This window comes from Ambystoma mexicanum, chromosome 2p (genome assembly GCF_040938575.1).
Source record: "Ambystoma mexicanum isolate Mex_15411 chromosome 2p, UKY_AmexF1_1, whole genome shotgun sequence".
Classification (NCBI taxonomy): Eukaryota; Metazoa; Chordata; class Amphibia; order Caudata; family Ambystomatidae; genus Ambystoma; species Ambystoma mexicanum.
The window spans coordinates 608,172,921-608,188,202 of record NC_090923.1 but is presented as its reverse complement, the minus strand read 5'-3'; the positions used below and the strand labels follow the sequence as shown (position 1 = coordinate 608,188,202).

General features: G+C 47.2%; 1 protein-coding gene across 2 annotated transcripts in view; it reads left to right on the top strand.

Moving 5' to 3' along the window:
* Nucleotides 1-15,282, top strand: part of SLC38A3 (solute carrier family 38 member 3) — a 558,646-nt gene that overhangs the window by 15,354 nt on the left and 528,010 nt on the right. The window lies entirely within an intron of this gene.

Sequence of the window (15,282 nt, the reverse complement as noted above, 5' to 3'; positions counted from 1 at the left end):
CGAATGTGTTAACTGTTACCTCAGGGCTCGAAATGAGAGCCATTGTTTTCAGCTCTCGCTTTGCCGGGAAGTATGCACTTTTACAGTGATGCATGGATAGTAATGTTAGACCAGCCCAGTGAATTTAGCAAACTGGGTGACTAAATGCAGGGCCCTGCCATTTCACCAGGGAAATAAAAGGCAGGCAAAAGTAATAGCTTTTTATGTTGGGCTATTAGGTGGTGTTTACGCGCAACCTATAGCCTGAAATAATTGCATTGGGGAACAGCTAGGGGGACGAAATGGCACGTGAGAAGGAACATGCAGCTTGCGGGTGTTTCGTTGGTTACCTACCCATTGACTGCCCATGGTCATGCTAACCCCTATGGCCATTTCCATCCAATACCTGCCCTTCCCCACCAAAACACGTCCTCCCGGGATCTCTTTGAGCTTGCTCTATCAAGCAGTCACGTGAACCATTGGTCTGCCAGAGTTCTTTCTAAGCATCCTGCTGAGAGTTTATGGCTCAATTATGGCTCTAAATGGCCATGGCTGTAATCAAAATGTCTTAACCAAGTGTGCCTCAGACACTTGATTTATATCTCTTACATGTGCTAAAGTCCTGTTGAAAACAAGCAAGGACAAAGCAAATACATTTGGCTTGATATAATGGACAGGCATTTGCCAGATGCTGCTATCAAATGCCCAGATAATCACTCAATTTTCCATCTGTTGTGATCATATGGCCAGTTAATGCCATTACATCAGTTCCCAGTAAATGCCTATCCAATATCTATACAAAAGCCCAAACTGTTGGCTCTCCCATTGCGTGTTTAGTTAGGTTTGCCCCATAGCTTCCCATACCAACAGAGCTCCTTTGATGTGGTTTGAGGCTGTAGTGGGGCCTCAAGCCCTCCAACACCACTTAGCCCTATCTTGTTCAGAAATGCACACAAACTCACACATGAGACTCTCAAGCCCACCCTTCATTATATCCTTACTGCCATACCCCTAGAAACCACAAGCCCAGAAGGTCTGTGCGGAATTCTACCACCTTTGTCTTCTCCATGCCATAGATCTGCATAAAATCTAAAATACCTAAACCATGCAAGACTGTAAACTTCTGGTTTGGGGACGAGCTAGTCAATCTTTGCAGAAGAGAGCAGCAGAACACTGTGCAGGAAACACCCTTTGCCCTTGTTAACTGCACAAACCTAGCCAATGCCACTAGGCATACAAGAAAGCTGTTAGAACCCGCAAACTCCTACGGCACCAGAATCTCTAAAGTAAGCTCTAACATAGAAGAATTCACCATCTTAAGAGAATTGGAAAACCCTATCCCTGCCAAATCCCAGTCGAGGTCCAATGACGCCTGGTGTTCCATTATCCAAGATGCCATGACCAGCAAAACAAACCTCCTACATAAATAATGAAGGCAAACAAAATCACAACTAGCTATTCATTCCCTACCACCACCAGCCCGGAGGCCCTCAGTCTCCTCGATTATCACTGCGTGTCACCCTTTCTACTTCACCCAAGTCACCCAAACCAGTGTCCTGGACACCATCCAGTCACTGAAGCCCTCAAACTGCAAAGGAGACTCTTGCCTTGCACACATTGTCAAGTTCTGTGCCCCTACCGTGACCCACATCATTACTGCCTTTGTAAATGCCTCCTTCAGGTCTAACTCTGTACCTTTGAGCATCAAAACAGCCTGGGTCACACCTCTCCTCAAAAAAACATTGCTGTGTCACTTACAGCACACTAACTTCCGTCCCACCATGACTGTCCCGTTCCTGCTGAAAATCTTAGACCACATTGCCTACTCCCAAGTACAACAATTCTTCGAATACAACCACCTCCTTGGAGCAAGACAGTCGGGAGTCCGCCCCAAACACAGCACTGAAACAGCACTACTTGACCTTAAGAAGCAGCTCGACAGCATCTGTTAGCACCCCACAGCAGCGTTTGACTTTGTTGACCACTATACACTATGCCAGCACTTCAGCTCACACTTCCACTTTGCCTTGGATGCCGTATCCAGGTTCAAATAATTTCTCAGTGAACGCACTTCTAGAGTCTTTATCAATAACTCACTGGCCGAACTGCTCTCAGTTCCCTTGGGTGTCCCCTGAGGCTCCTGCCTGTCACCCACCATTTACAACACCTACGTCAAACCCCTTTTCAACATCCTGGACTCCTTTGGCATCATCTAGACTAACTTCAGAGATGACACCCAAATTCTCGTCCCCATCACTGGCAATGACCCGGATTACATTGCTACCATAAACAGTGTCTACAGCACCATTCAAAACTGGATGGCCAACAACAATCTCTGCTTCCATCATGATAAAACAGAGCTATTCATTGTTGGCTCCCCATACTGCCTCAAAAACCTTGACCTGGCCTATTCTTCCTTTCCAATCGAAAGCGGGTCAAAACGTTGTGAGGATACTTGGATGCAGAGCTATCCATGACCAATCATATGAAAGGCCTTGCCTCCTCTACAGCGTACACCTTCAAACTCATCTCCTTGAGTAGACAATTTCTTTCACTAAGTAATCACGCTCGCCAGAGCAATCATACCTAGCAACTTGTAGTACTGTAATGCTCTCCTGATGGGCACGTCAGCAACTAACCATGCCAAGCTTCAACTCCTCCAGAATAAAGCCCTGCACACTGCATTGGGTCTTTGTCGCTCTTACCACATCACAGCTACACAGTGTAAGGCCCACTGGCTCCCTATTAAAGCCTGTATCAACTCAACTTTAAAACTTTGGCCATTCCCACCTCTGGATCTACAAAGAAGCCTCCCTCTATCTGAATGACAGCATCGCCAAGAGACACCTGGCGCGCCCACTCCAGTCTTCCAGCAACCTTTCTCTTTTCACCCCTCGTTTCAAACATGCCAGAGCAGGAGGCGTCGGCTTCTGGGTCACAGCACCCACCCTCTGGAACACATTACCACCTAACATCCGAAAAGAAAGCTCCTTCCCAGCCTTCAAGAGACTTGTGAAAACCTGGCTTTTTGACAAATATGACTGACTTTAACCTGTCACTTGATACCGCTACATGTCTCCCTCTTTCCCACCTGTTCAAAGGCTGTGATGCCTCCGGGTTTGGGCGTTACATTAATGCAATAAAGAAGTACATATAAATAGGTGACCGGCTTGGACTGAGGCTTATAAGTGGCTCAGGCATCAATGAGAAAGTGGCCAACAGCCAAAAATAACAAGTCGTTATAAATAATCTATCATATCATACGTATCATATCATTGCCGCTGTAGTTTTTCATCATTATTGCTCTCCAAAAGCCTGCCCAAAAAGACACCAAAGGTCACAGCTATTTAAAATGCTCTTCCAACGACGGCACTGCCACTACAATAATCCTAGACCAGGCTAAATATAGCCCCTAGCTGGCCGAAATGAGGAAAACAGATATACCCATCATTCTTCCTGCTTAACATTTGGTGTCCCTTCTCTATGTCCATCGCATTGACTTTGCGGAAGTGTCCCGATTGGTTGTGATCCGGCACATCTACAACAGCTGACCCAATAGCCTGGGATGAGCAAACCACGATCCGATCCACCGTAGCCAGGTGCCAAGCCGCACCTTTAGTGAACAGAAGCACAAGGACGCCCTGCAAGATGTGGGCGAGGATTCAAAGCCACCAAACGGAGGTGTGTTTGTGGTTTCGCTACCTTATCTAATGGGTTAAGGGGTTAAACAATGTGTTAAAGCCACATGCGTAGTGAGGAAGATTGCCCTGCACATCTTGTGCTGCTGTACACTTGGTCAGCGATGCTTCTTGTCAAGCACCGTGTCCCGTTCCGAAGGCCTCATCTTCAGAAACGTCTACGGTCGGAGGCAGTTCTGATAGTACTAACAAAATGGTGAATGGCGGAAAGCCAAAAGGCATACAAAGAGTGTCGCGAGATTTTGGCTATGTGTCGTGCGGGTGGTTAGGTCACCCTTAAGTGTGACATGGGGGTCAGTCCTGTTGCAGGCTCCAATCCAGACATCAGCAACTGAATACTTCATCCTTCCGAGATTGGCAAATTGAGTACCATTAAATTGGGTCACAGTAACTGTTGTTGTTACATTGCTTAGAAGCGGGAAGAAAATCTGTCGCAAAGCACTACATAAATATGCTGATGTGGCATTATGCTTTTGGGAGGGTACATACCTTAGGACTGCCTCTGGTCGGAAGCAGAATTTATGTGAAACACTCAGTTGGTGACGTATGCATTAGAGGCCGGAACTGTGGGGCGGGGAGGGGGTGCTTGGGAGTTCTAGACATTCAAACACTTAGAGGTAATAGACACATGATGATAAGTACCCCAACACAAGGTGATGCAGTAATGTACCCATCTTCCCATCAAACGCACTTCTCTCATTCGCTCAGGGCAGATCTGTCCATCCCAGAGGAAACTGGGGAGGGGGTGAGAGGGGCACGGGCGGCTCACACTCCCAGCCGAGGCCTGGGGACAAAAGACGGTAGTGATGGGTGAACATGAGAATCAAAGGAGGGCATATGGTTAGATTAAGTAATGCGACTTAAGTATAACATAATGTACTTGTATTTTATTGAATTTATTAAAAAAAATGGCACAAAAAAAGAACATGACAATCATAATAAAGTACAAAGATTATTGCTGTGAAAGAGAAAAAACTTTGAAATTAGAATGCAAAGAGGCAGGTCTAATAGGAAGAGGTCGCAGGTCCCCGTGCTGAGCAGCCTAAAGCAAGAACGAGCAAAAGAGCGGATGGGCCCAAAGGGGGTTTAGGACAGGGGAGTTGCTAGGTATGGAAAAGACCCGGGGCTAAGCTGATGTCAGAACTTTTGGGACTGGGGGCTAGCTAGTCTTTTGACTGTAGCTCCTGAGATTCTATCCGGGGCTACAGCCAAAAGATCAGGGGCTATAGCCTCCTTAGCCCCCCCCCCCCTAGCAACGCCCCTGGTAGGACCAGGAAGAAGAAAGTGAAGTGGGGAACAAAGAGAACGCAACGGTGCACGGAGACGAACAAGAGAAGAAAGATAGATGGAGTGAAGCAGCACCATTGATGGACTGGAAAACAATATGAACCAAAGGAAAATGGGGGAAACCAGGATGAGGCAAGCAAGCGAGGCCTTGCTGGAACCACGGGGAGCAGGACAAAAAAGAAACCATTGTAGATCGAGCAAAAAGGAGCCAATTGCTAAGGGGGGGGGGGCTGCTTAAAATAGCAGAAGAGTAGTTAAGATGAGATAAACGAACAGGGGAAATAAGCCGTTTAGCTGCATGAAATGAGGGCAAAGTGCGAACTTTACGTACAGTTTAAAGATGGAAAGCTTGCTTGATTGATTGATTGCTATTTTATTTCCATCGCGCTCGTACACAAGTGTTTCAGAGCGCGACAAGGCAAAGGAGGGGAACAGGGGAGAACAGAACAGCGATCTTACTAGGCCCAGTGATATTGAGAACGCGCAAGTGCATGGGAGAGGGGGAGGGGGAAAGTGCATGGAAGGGGGAGAGGTGGAAAGTGCGAAGCAGAGGAGAAACAGATAAATAACAAAAAATAAATAATAAAGGAAACAAAAAAGTTGTGAGAAGCAGTAGCAGAGGCAGTTTTTGGTGCCAGGGGTGGATAATAGGGTGCCCACAGGAGGTGCAGGGGTGCACTGGGCACCAGGGGTGTGATCAAAGGGAAAACGCCACCCCCCCACCCCCGGCTCTGCCACTGGTGAGAAGGAGGGCATCACAGATCCGTATGGGGGCATCACAGGCATTTCATCATGCCGAAAGCGCTAATTAATTGTCCTATATTATTGAAGCAGGTCATGCTTCTCAGGTGGACATTGACTGCATCCTTTATCTCTATGTGTGTAAGATCACACACTGCACCCATTGCAGCCTGAGCATCGTTCCATAGAATAATTCTTCTGGTATGAAAGGTCCTAGGATAAGAACCATAATGGGGTTGGCAAGGGTGGCAAGAGATTTAGGAGTAATATGTTGATTTGATTAAAATGGCTCACTCTACAAACTTTAATCCCATGTGAGCTTGCCACCAGGTACCAAAGTGAATGCTCCTCAACCTTTAAGGGGGTTGGGAGGGGGTGTGGGTTCAACAGCGAGGAAAGGAGTGATCCACATGGGGGAATTTGCTGAGCTTCAAACCAACCGGTTAATGACGTAAAAGCGTCTCATCGCCATTGAGTTTAGGGTGGGATCAGGGGATGACACCCCACACCCTCTTGCTTTACAGATCAGCCAGAGCGCCAAGAAACCACACAGATACAGTGCTTGGCATAGGAACCTTTAACATAACATAACTTGACGAGGATGTTGGTGTCCGAAGTTCTGAGAGTGAGTTGGTGGTTGCTTTTGAGGAACTTGTTTTGTATGTAGGACGTGAGAGAAGCCAGGGTAGTTTAAATGGGGCTACCATTGTTCCGGTAGCCAGTGAAGGTTTCTCCAGTAGACGGACATTGGCTTGTTTTCTTGAGGTTGAGCCATGTTTTGACCTTACCCTAGCTTCGAAACAGTCAGGCAGGCAGGTTGCATAGCAACGCTCTTGCTTAGGAGCTCCAATTGGGCAGAACTATTCACTACTTTATTAATCTGGTATTTGAGGCTCATGAGTCAGATTTTCAAAACATTTGTACAGTAGAGGTATTCAATGAACGGAAGAATCTGCAAGCCAACATGTGTGTTAAAAAGGCCTGGGGCAATTACAGGGCAACACCACAACTATTTCCTAATCTCAGGTAAGGGGAACAAACAACAATAGAAAAGGGGAAGGCCTAACACGTTTATTATGTATAACATTATAGGTGATACAACCTGTGCTGCTCTGCGTCATTTTGCTTCCAAGGTGAGCGTGTTGCCCCTGAGCTGTCCTCCTGACGCTATCCTCCCGAGTTCCAGCTGATCTTCCACAAGACCCTCGCACACAGCAGCCTTCTCACAAACTTAAGCATGCCTTTTAGGTAGAGACTGATCTCTGTCAGAGGTTGCAGAGAATGCACACATCAACCACATAGGATTGCAGGAGTCTACATAAATGATCCCAATATATTAATAAATACCCCTGTGCAAAGGAAAGTTTGATGCCAAATTGTAATACTTCTCATTGACTAACTGAGTGTGTTATGCTGAGATGGTAACAGTCGGTCTGATAGCACAGCAAGTAGAGTGCTCGCTGTGACATCTGTGCAGACGCCCCTGACACAGGTTCATATCCCCGCAGGGCCAAAATCAGCCTTTCATCCTTCCGAGGTCACACCTTGGGTAATAATAAGCAGCGCTCAGATACCTGAGGGTTCGCAGCGCTATATAAATGCAAAATTATTGTTATTATGTATTCACTTTCGAAGTCTCATAGACTTCTTCATCAGCTGATAGTTGCGCAATAAAATAACCACCATCTGATGAAGAGGTTTATGGAACTTCAAACACTAATGCATTACACCATCTCAGAATATTTTCAGTTAGTCCAATAAAAGCTATCGAAACTTGGATGTTGTGCGACTAGGTACCACTCAAATTCAAGGATGAACACTAACCATAAGTGCTTTTTAAAATAAAAGTGGATTATACATTCAAGATATAAAAATGTTTCATTTGGGATGAAAGATCCCACAACTGTGCCACTCAGTCAAAATCTAAACACAAAGTCATCCTCAAAGCTAGCATGTAACATGTCCTTGTCTCATGCTGCCCATGCAAGCCTCAACAAACAGCTCCACGCTTCCTGCTAAGGAACGTTACTCTGGGAGCAGGGGGCACTCAGCTCCTGGGTGATGAAGCTCTCTTTTGCAAGTCATGCACTACCGAAGAACAACACGCACTCCAGGTTTGAAAAGGAAAAAATATACTTTCCACAGCTGAAGAATTCTTTACCTGCAAACCAGGCTTTGAATTGTGCAGCTTGTTTATTCTGTATTAAAATTGTCTTTGGACCCCACAGCTAGATAGATGGTGGAGTCCTGTCAAGACCTGCCTAGACATAGTGCTTTAAGTTCATAGTTCAAATTTGCAAGGCGTTGTTGGCTGATCTTACCTAGGTACTCCTGGTGCTCTCCAACCAAATCCTCCTGTCTGCTGGAGAAGGCTGGCACTCGTGCTAGGCTATGCTTGTTGGCAGCCCCACCCTGTTGGACCGCCTCACCTGAGCTGGCATCTCTGGCCCAGTTTTGGCCTGGGTCCCTTTCTTTCTGTCAGTTAGGGCACAAACACCCTTCCTTTTTCCTTTGCGCTCGGCTTCTGTTCTCCTACCTTGTGGTGTTCCCCAGGGCTCGGCTCTGACCCCCATTCTTTTCAATGTATATATGCAATGGTGGGCCTCCTTGATTCCCACAGCTTCCGGTGCTACTCCTATGCAGACACATAGATTCTAGTCCAGCTGAATCTTCTGCATACTGGCACGTCATCTCAGTTTAGGAGTTCCCTGAAGGCTTTGGGGTGGTGAATGGGTTCCAACTGGCTTAGACTGAATGGAGACAATACAGCGGTCCTTGCGGCTGGCCCGCCATCTGCCTCTGGCCTGTGGACCCCATCATTCTGGCCTTCCGTGCTTGGACCTTTCCCCACACCAGGGTCGGTTGTTAGGGATTTGGGACAGAAGCTGTCTTCCTCACTGTCATTGAAAGCGCAAATTGGTTCCACCTGCCAGGGAGGATACCTCCAGCTGAAGAAATTGCGGAAAGTGCTTCTCTTTCTACCTAAGCATTTTCATGACCCAGTCGCAGCTTTGCTGGTTATGAGCCGCCTTGACTATTGTAACTTGCAGTACCTGGCACAGCCCCTGTATCTTATTTAGCACCTCCAGCGACTCCAGAATGTGGCTGCTCGAGTGGCAGCAGCTTCCCCTTATGGCACGCTTATTACACCCATCTTGCAGAATCTTCATTGGCTTCTGATGATGAAACACATTGAGTTTAAATCACTCTGTGCCGTACATCGTGCCATATATGGTCAGGGAGCAGAATATCTTTGAGCCAAATTTCAGCTCTGTGTTCCTACCCGGCACTTCACTCTCAGGTTGGCCATCTCCTCGCTTTCCAAATTACAAGCTAGTCAGAACTGGTGGCCGCACGTTTTCAGTAGCGGCCGCCATGCTGTGGAATACACTGCCATGTGATACTAGAGTCACAGAGAACCATCTCATGTTAAAAACTCTCCTATTCTAGCAATCTGGTGGCACTGCCTGCTCTAGTTCGATCCGTAGCGCCAAGATGCCTATGGCGAATGTGCACTTTGGGAATTTAATCACCGAACATAGCATAACTTTACAGGCCTTTAGGTGCTTTGGCCTCACAGACATTGAGGCAGACGTAGGTCTCTATACAGGAGGCCTCACTATCCTTGTTCGGAGTTAGGAGAAGGGCTTTTACAGTAGTGAGCACTCGGCTTCATCCTAGCAAGGTTCACGCAGCAGCTGTTGGGACAGCTTCTAATTATCAGAAGCGTTTTGTTTTCTAAATATGTTCCAAGGACATTGTCCCGGCAGGTGTTTCACAGATGTGCAAACCCTCGGCTGGTGCAAAGGGCAGTTATGTGACTGTTGGGTTTCTAGAGTTGTCCCAGTGGGATGGTGCCTGGGGTCATGACCTCCCAACCCCGCCTTCCAGTCTCCAACTGTTGTAGGTCCAATGGTCGCTCCATGTTGCATGGCAAAAGGAGGATGGGCTTCTGCGCACTAGCTGCCCTTTCCAGGCAACCGAAAAAAAATTTTACGCAAAGGGATGAAATAAAGAGATATTTGAATACTTTAGATAAAGTATAAAAGCACTATACTAATAACCCATTTACAAACCCCAGTGAATGCCATGTGGCACAACTAAGAGCAGAAACATATGAAACGTGACTTGTCAGCGAAAGCACTATAAGGGCCCCTACACAAGATGACTGATGGAAAAATAGTTGAGAGATGACCGAAGGGGCAGGAAAACCAGCCTCGAGCAGATGAGAAACCATTATAACTGTGCACTGGGGAGGTGTCATGAGAGAAAGGTTTAATAGAGAATCTATAGTGATGTCAGTCATGTGAACCAACAGAAAACGCAAGCCCAATAGGAATGTCTTTAATCAAATTGTATTCTCATTATCAAAAAGGAGTCGAGTTCTTGGTTCACATTCGCCCTGTGTGTGTGGTTATAAAACAGTCAATCACAGATTCTGGGTTTTTATAGTGCCCAGAGCACTTCTTTCTCGACTCTGTCTTCCTTGACTGACACAGGGCCAAAAGGACCTCGCATTGGCCCTTGGAACTCAGCTTCAATGTATCACCACCCAGCAGCCTAGGTCGTTTGATGGGGACAAATGTCAGACACTTCATGATGAATGATTGGACCCTGGGGGTACCTCGAGCTTGTACCTCCTACACAATTTTTGAATTTTACCCTCTTAATTGTAGGTGGCACTTGAGTTCCCAGCCCCTACTGTTGATTCTCCTCCTTATCTGGGGACCCTGATCTGAACTCTTTCCCTAGTTTAGGAACACATCACTGTCCCAGGACTCTCTCTCTCTCCCTTACTCCTGGTACATCTTCCCCATCATATATCCTCTTAGTGTTCTTTCCTTATATTTTTGTTCTTTATTCACCACCTCATCTTTAACTCTCCTTTTTCCTTCTCATCTCCTCTTTCAGATGTTCCTCATCTTTCCATTGCCACTTCTCCTCCCTCCCACACCCACAAAATGTTCTTCTTCCACCTCTCCCTTTTCTACATCAATTACTCTCACACATCCTAAAAGTGTATCTTCCTCTGTTCCTTCATCCTGTCTTAGTGGTCCCTCTTTCACCTTCCCTCTTTCCTATGCTTCACCTCCTCTCCGGGTTTCTTTTGCTTTAAGTGATTCAACTCCTCCTTCCTTCATTTTCCCTTCATGTTTTTCTTTGCTTAGATGTTTCGCTTCCCCCTCTCTTCCCTTTCTTCTCAGAATATTCTCCTCCTCCTTTCCAAATCTCTCCCGCCCCATCTGCCTCTCCTTCCTCTTGCCTTGTAGTCACCACCTCCTCCTCAAGTTCTTTCTCACTCTGCTCCAATCTCTGCCTTCTCTCTCCTTTGCTCCTCTCTACTCCACTCTCTATATTCTCCCTGCTGTGTATTCTCCAACAGTCTTTTAACTTCAACACGCCCCTTCTATACTTCCTCATTTTCATAGTCTACTGAAGGCAGGAATGAGGCTTGTGATCAGGAGAAACGCTGCAGATGTGCTTTACCTAGCAACAGACTTTTTGAATGTCGGGGACTACAGAGAACTACACTTTCCCGAGGTGCTGTTTCATCCTGCTAGATGTATGGCTGCTTCACTGAGCGAAGTCATGCAAAGGCTGTCCGCCATCTTGCAGTCAGGCACCCCTTCTGTCATGGCTCCCCTGCTCCCCTGGCAGTGGTGGCATGGTCTGCAGTGGCTAAACTTCCTGCTTTTGTGATGCTCACACACCACCTCTCCCGTGAAGTACTGTGTAGTAACTTGGGTTTGGGTATACTTGCTCCTGGGTGTGAGTGACTTGGTCCTGTAACATGGGCCTGGCGTGATGTCACACATGGAGTGTTGGAGTAGATGTGAGGGTTCTGATTCTGGAGTTCTGAATTGGACAGTTGGTGCTGGCAGTTGCAAAGAGAGGCTGATGATGGTGTGTGGGGTATCAATGTTCTTGCTACCAATTATCTTGTTGTGGTGTGATATTTACATGTTAAAGGACCTAAGCAATAAAGCAGCACGTACATTACCTACTTGGAGTCTTAGTCATATCTAGACTTGAGGAACATTACTTCACTGGAGATGAGTTTTGTGTTGCTGGGGGGGCAAGGAGCAATCATTGCCCCCTCCCCAAATTGTCATCCCAAACCCAACAGGGTTTCCACATGGATCTTCCTGCCCAGGCGGCGTGCCTGTGGTAGCTGCTGGATCCCTGGAGAGAGGATTGACCCTCGTGAAGGCTCCCGAGTCCGGGTAGTGTAGATAGACCCACATTCATAGTCCAACAGGTGGACTTTGCACCGGGTGGTGCGGCGAGGAGAGTGTCGTTGTCATGTGGCACATCCAGGTGAGGTCAAGAAGCAGGCAGTCACGGAAGGCGCCAGGGAGGCGCGGATCTCCAAGGGTCAGTTTGTAGAATTTTATTTGCAGACAAACGTAGTTGGGACCGGGTGCTGGCCGCAGTTTTTGATAAGTGTAATTGATGTGCCGGGTGGCGTGGACTGCTGGGCTGCTGAGCAGGAGTTGATTTGGCAGGGAGCTGGGTGGAGACTCTCTGGTTAGCCATGGACTCATCACAAGTCAGGCGCAGTTGGCGTCCATTTGTGCCGGGATTGATGGACTCATCGCAAGGTGCCACTAGTGAGTCCACGTAGAGACTCCAGGATCGGGAGACCGTTGGTGCACTTGCGGCTGTTGCCCTGCACACAGTTCTTTGGAAGTTGTATGAGAAGCGTTCTGTGTTATGGATTTAAGGATCACACAGGGGACCATGCAGATGTTTTTCTCAGGACGCAGGTCATGTACTATCGTCTCTCATTTTGTGTTGTGGCCTCTGGTTTAGCATTGCGGTTGGGAGTTATGGGTATATGTTAGGTCAGTAGTCTTCAAACATTTTAGGCCTGGGCCCCCCACCGAGCAAAATGTGGGCAGGCCGGGCCACCCCAAAAATGCCAAATGGACAGTAAGTCGAAATGGCTATGAACTATCACGCGCTGTCACCACACCCTATTCCCAATATAGTCCCTGGGCTCCCCCATCTACTCCCATCACAGTCTCTGGACTCCCTCATCACACTCCTAGCCCAGTCGCTGTGTCCTCCCCACCCCACCCCACCACAAACCCTGGGCTCTCCAAACCATGCTCCCACCACTATCCCATGGCTTCCGCCCATCCTGCTCCCACCACAGTCCCTGGGCTTCCCCACCCTGCTACCAGCACAGTCCCAGGGACACTGGTGGCTGGTGATTTTTTTATATGGAGGGGCATAAATATTCCCACTAGATATGCCATAGCGACCAAGCGCAGTGAGGGAACCCAAACCAATCAAGGGATGTTCGGGAGGTTTTGCCCCTGTGAATTTGTTTTAAATAATTTGTTAAAATGTTGCATTTTAGAGCTTACTTTAAAAGAAATTGGTAAAAAGCCAAACAGTTTGTAAATTGTGCTGGGGGGCCCAAGGGACAGGCATGATATTTTTTACTGGAAATCTATGATAGATGTCCAGTAAAAAAATAACATCCCTATGCTCTTAGCCCCACAGTGCCTAACACAATCAACATGATTATGTGTGTATGCAAGGCTTTGGGGGGGCCAAGGAGGAAAGCATGGTATTTTTGACTGGACATCAATGATAGATATCCAGTAAAAAATACCATCCCTGTCCCCTGGGCTTCACAGTGCCTCTGAAGGAGAGTTGATTTTGGCAGGTGGGTATGGCGATTGCGCGACAAAGGCCTTTGTTGTACAACCCTCCTTCCCTCTTTTCCCCCACTCGCCAAAATCAGCTCAACGGACCAAAACAAACACACACACACACATATATTCACACGGCAATCACTCTATCATTCGCACGGACACCCATCACCACACACTCACTCATAACACAAGCATACACACATCCATACACATATTTAAATAAAAAATAAATGAAAAATAAATTAACATAAATGTACCTTCTGCAGGGGCCTGCGCATGGGTGCTGAAATGCCCCGCTCCAGGCTGCTCTGTCTGTATGTGTGAGGAGCCGCAGAAGCTCCCCCTCGCACAAACTGAAGTGCTGTGCCACAGCCAGCATTTCCAATGAGCTATTCAAGGCTGGCGAAGCAAAACCCCCCTAGCCTTGCATGGCTCAGTGAGCATGTACGGCTGGGCAAGTGAACTGAACTGTCAAAGGGAAATAGTTTCCCTTTGACAGTTCAGCCAGCCCAGGAGCACTCCCTCAGCTGGAAAAAGCAGCTGAGGGAGTGCTCAGTGTTTCACTGGGCTGGCTCCTCGGCTTCTCCATAATGGGTGAGGGAGCCAATGGGTGGATGCCCCCTTGCCCATTATGGATGAGCCGCCAGGCTCAGACTGGCCTAAAGGGCAATGCCCATACCAAAAATGCAAAATGCTAGTTTGGGCCAGTCAAAATGGGCCACGTTTTTTGCCAATGTGGGCCACTTTGATGAGCTACTTCACTATGTAGCTAGTAGTTTTGATCATTGTTGCGGAATAAATATTCGTTACAAATATCACAATTTGCTTACATTTTAACAAAACATACCCCCTTGGGCACTATTCAAACTGTCTGTGACTAAAGGAATGAATATCCATTTGCAACTGCAGGACACCTTTTCATTGGTGCCTGAGACAGTTTTATGCTCCAGTCCGACCATGTAAGCCGTCCCAGCCCATTTCCTCCAAACTAAAAAAAAAAAATGTTAAATGTTTTTTTACATTTCATGCAGGGCACCCTCCCCCCGGGGATGCAGCCACGCCCCCTGGGGCGCACCCCCAGTTTGAAAACCTCTGTGTTAGGTTGTAAGGCCTAGTATTGATTTGATTGTGCGGTTTGTTCTTGTGGTAGCCTTTGTTAGGGGGTTCTGTTTCGGTTTTGACATGGAGTCGGTGGACTTGTAGGTGCGGGGTTGTCCAGGGTTGTGTTTTAATCACTGGGTGACGTTACTTTTTCCTGTAATTGCACATTGGGGTGCTGGGTTGTAGGTGGACTTTTCCTCCTGGACTTGAGGGTGCAGGGTGCAATGGGCAGTGCTTTCATCTGTATAATGTTGTTGGACTGGTGCATTTTAAAAGGCATTCTCCTTTACAGGTTTTGGATGGACCATATCCAGGTTATGGATGGACTTTATTTAGGAACATTTACTCGATATCCTGGGGTCTGGGTATGTGGGTGCAGGTGATGGACATGACTTTGGGTGTGTTGGCATATTTGTCATATGTGTCGTGTCACTGTGCCATCCTTGAGGGGTTTAAGGAAATTGACGGGCAGGTTTCCTGTTTTTTCCCTTGTAGCTAGATCATCATCTGTGTTTCGGGGCCAGGTGGGTCCTGTTTTACAAAGTGGATTTTTGCAATAGGGTGCGTTGCATTCCGTTGTGTTTGTGCTGTGGTTCCAGCTGTAGTGAAAGTTATAATTTCAAACACTAGGGTGTGTTTTCCACCAGTTTGATCCATTACGGCTGGTTGAGGATGGATTGTTCGGATCTAGGTGCGGTTTTGCCTTGCTGGCTAATCCCAGTTACTGGTTGACAATTTCATTAATTGGTTGATTTTGTTTTCGGCGTTTTGCTGATTTTTTGTCTTCAGCTCTAGTAGGTGTTCCAGTG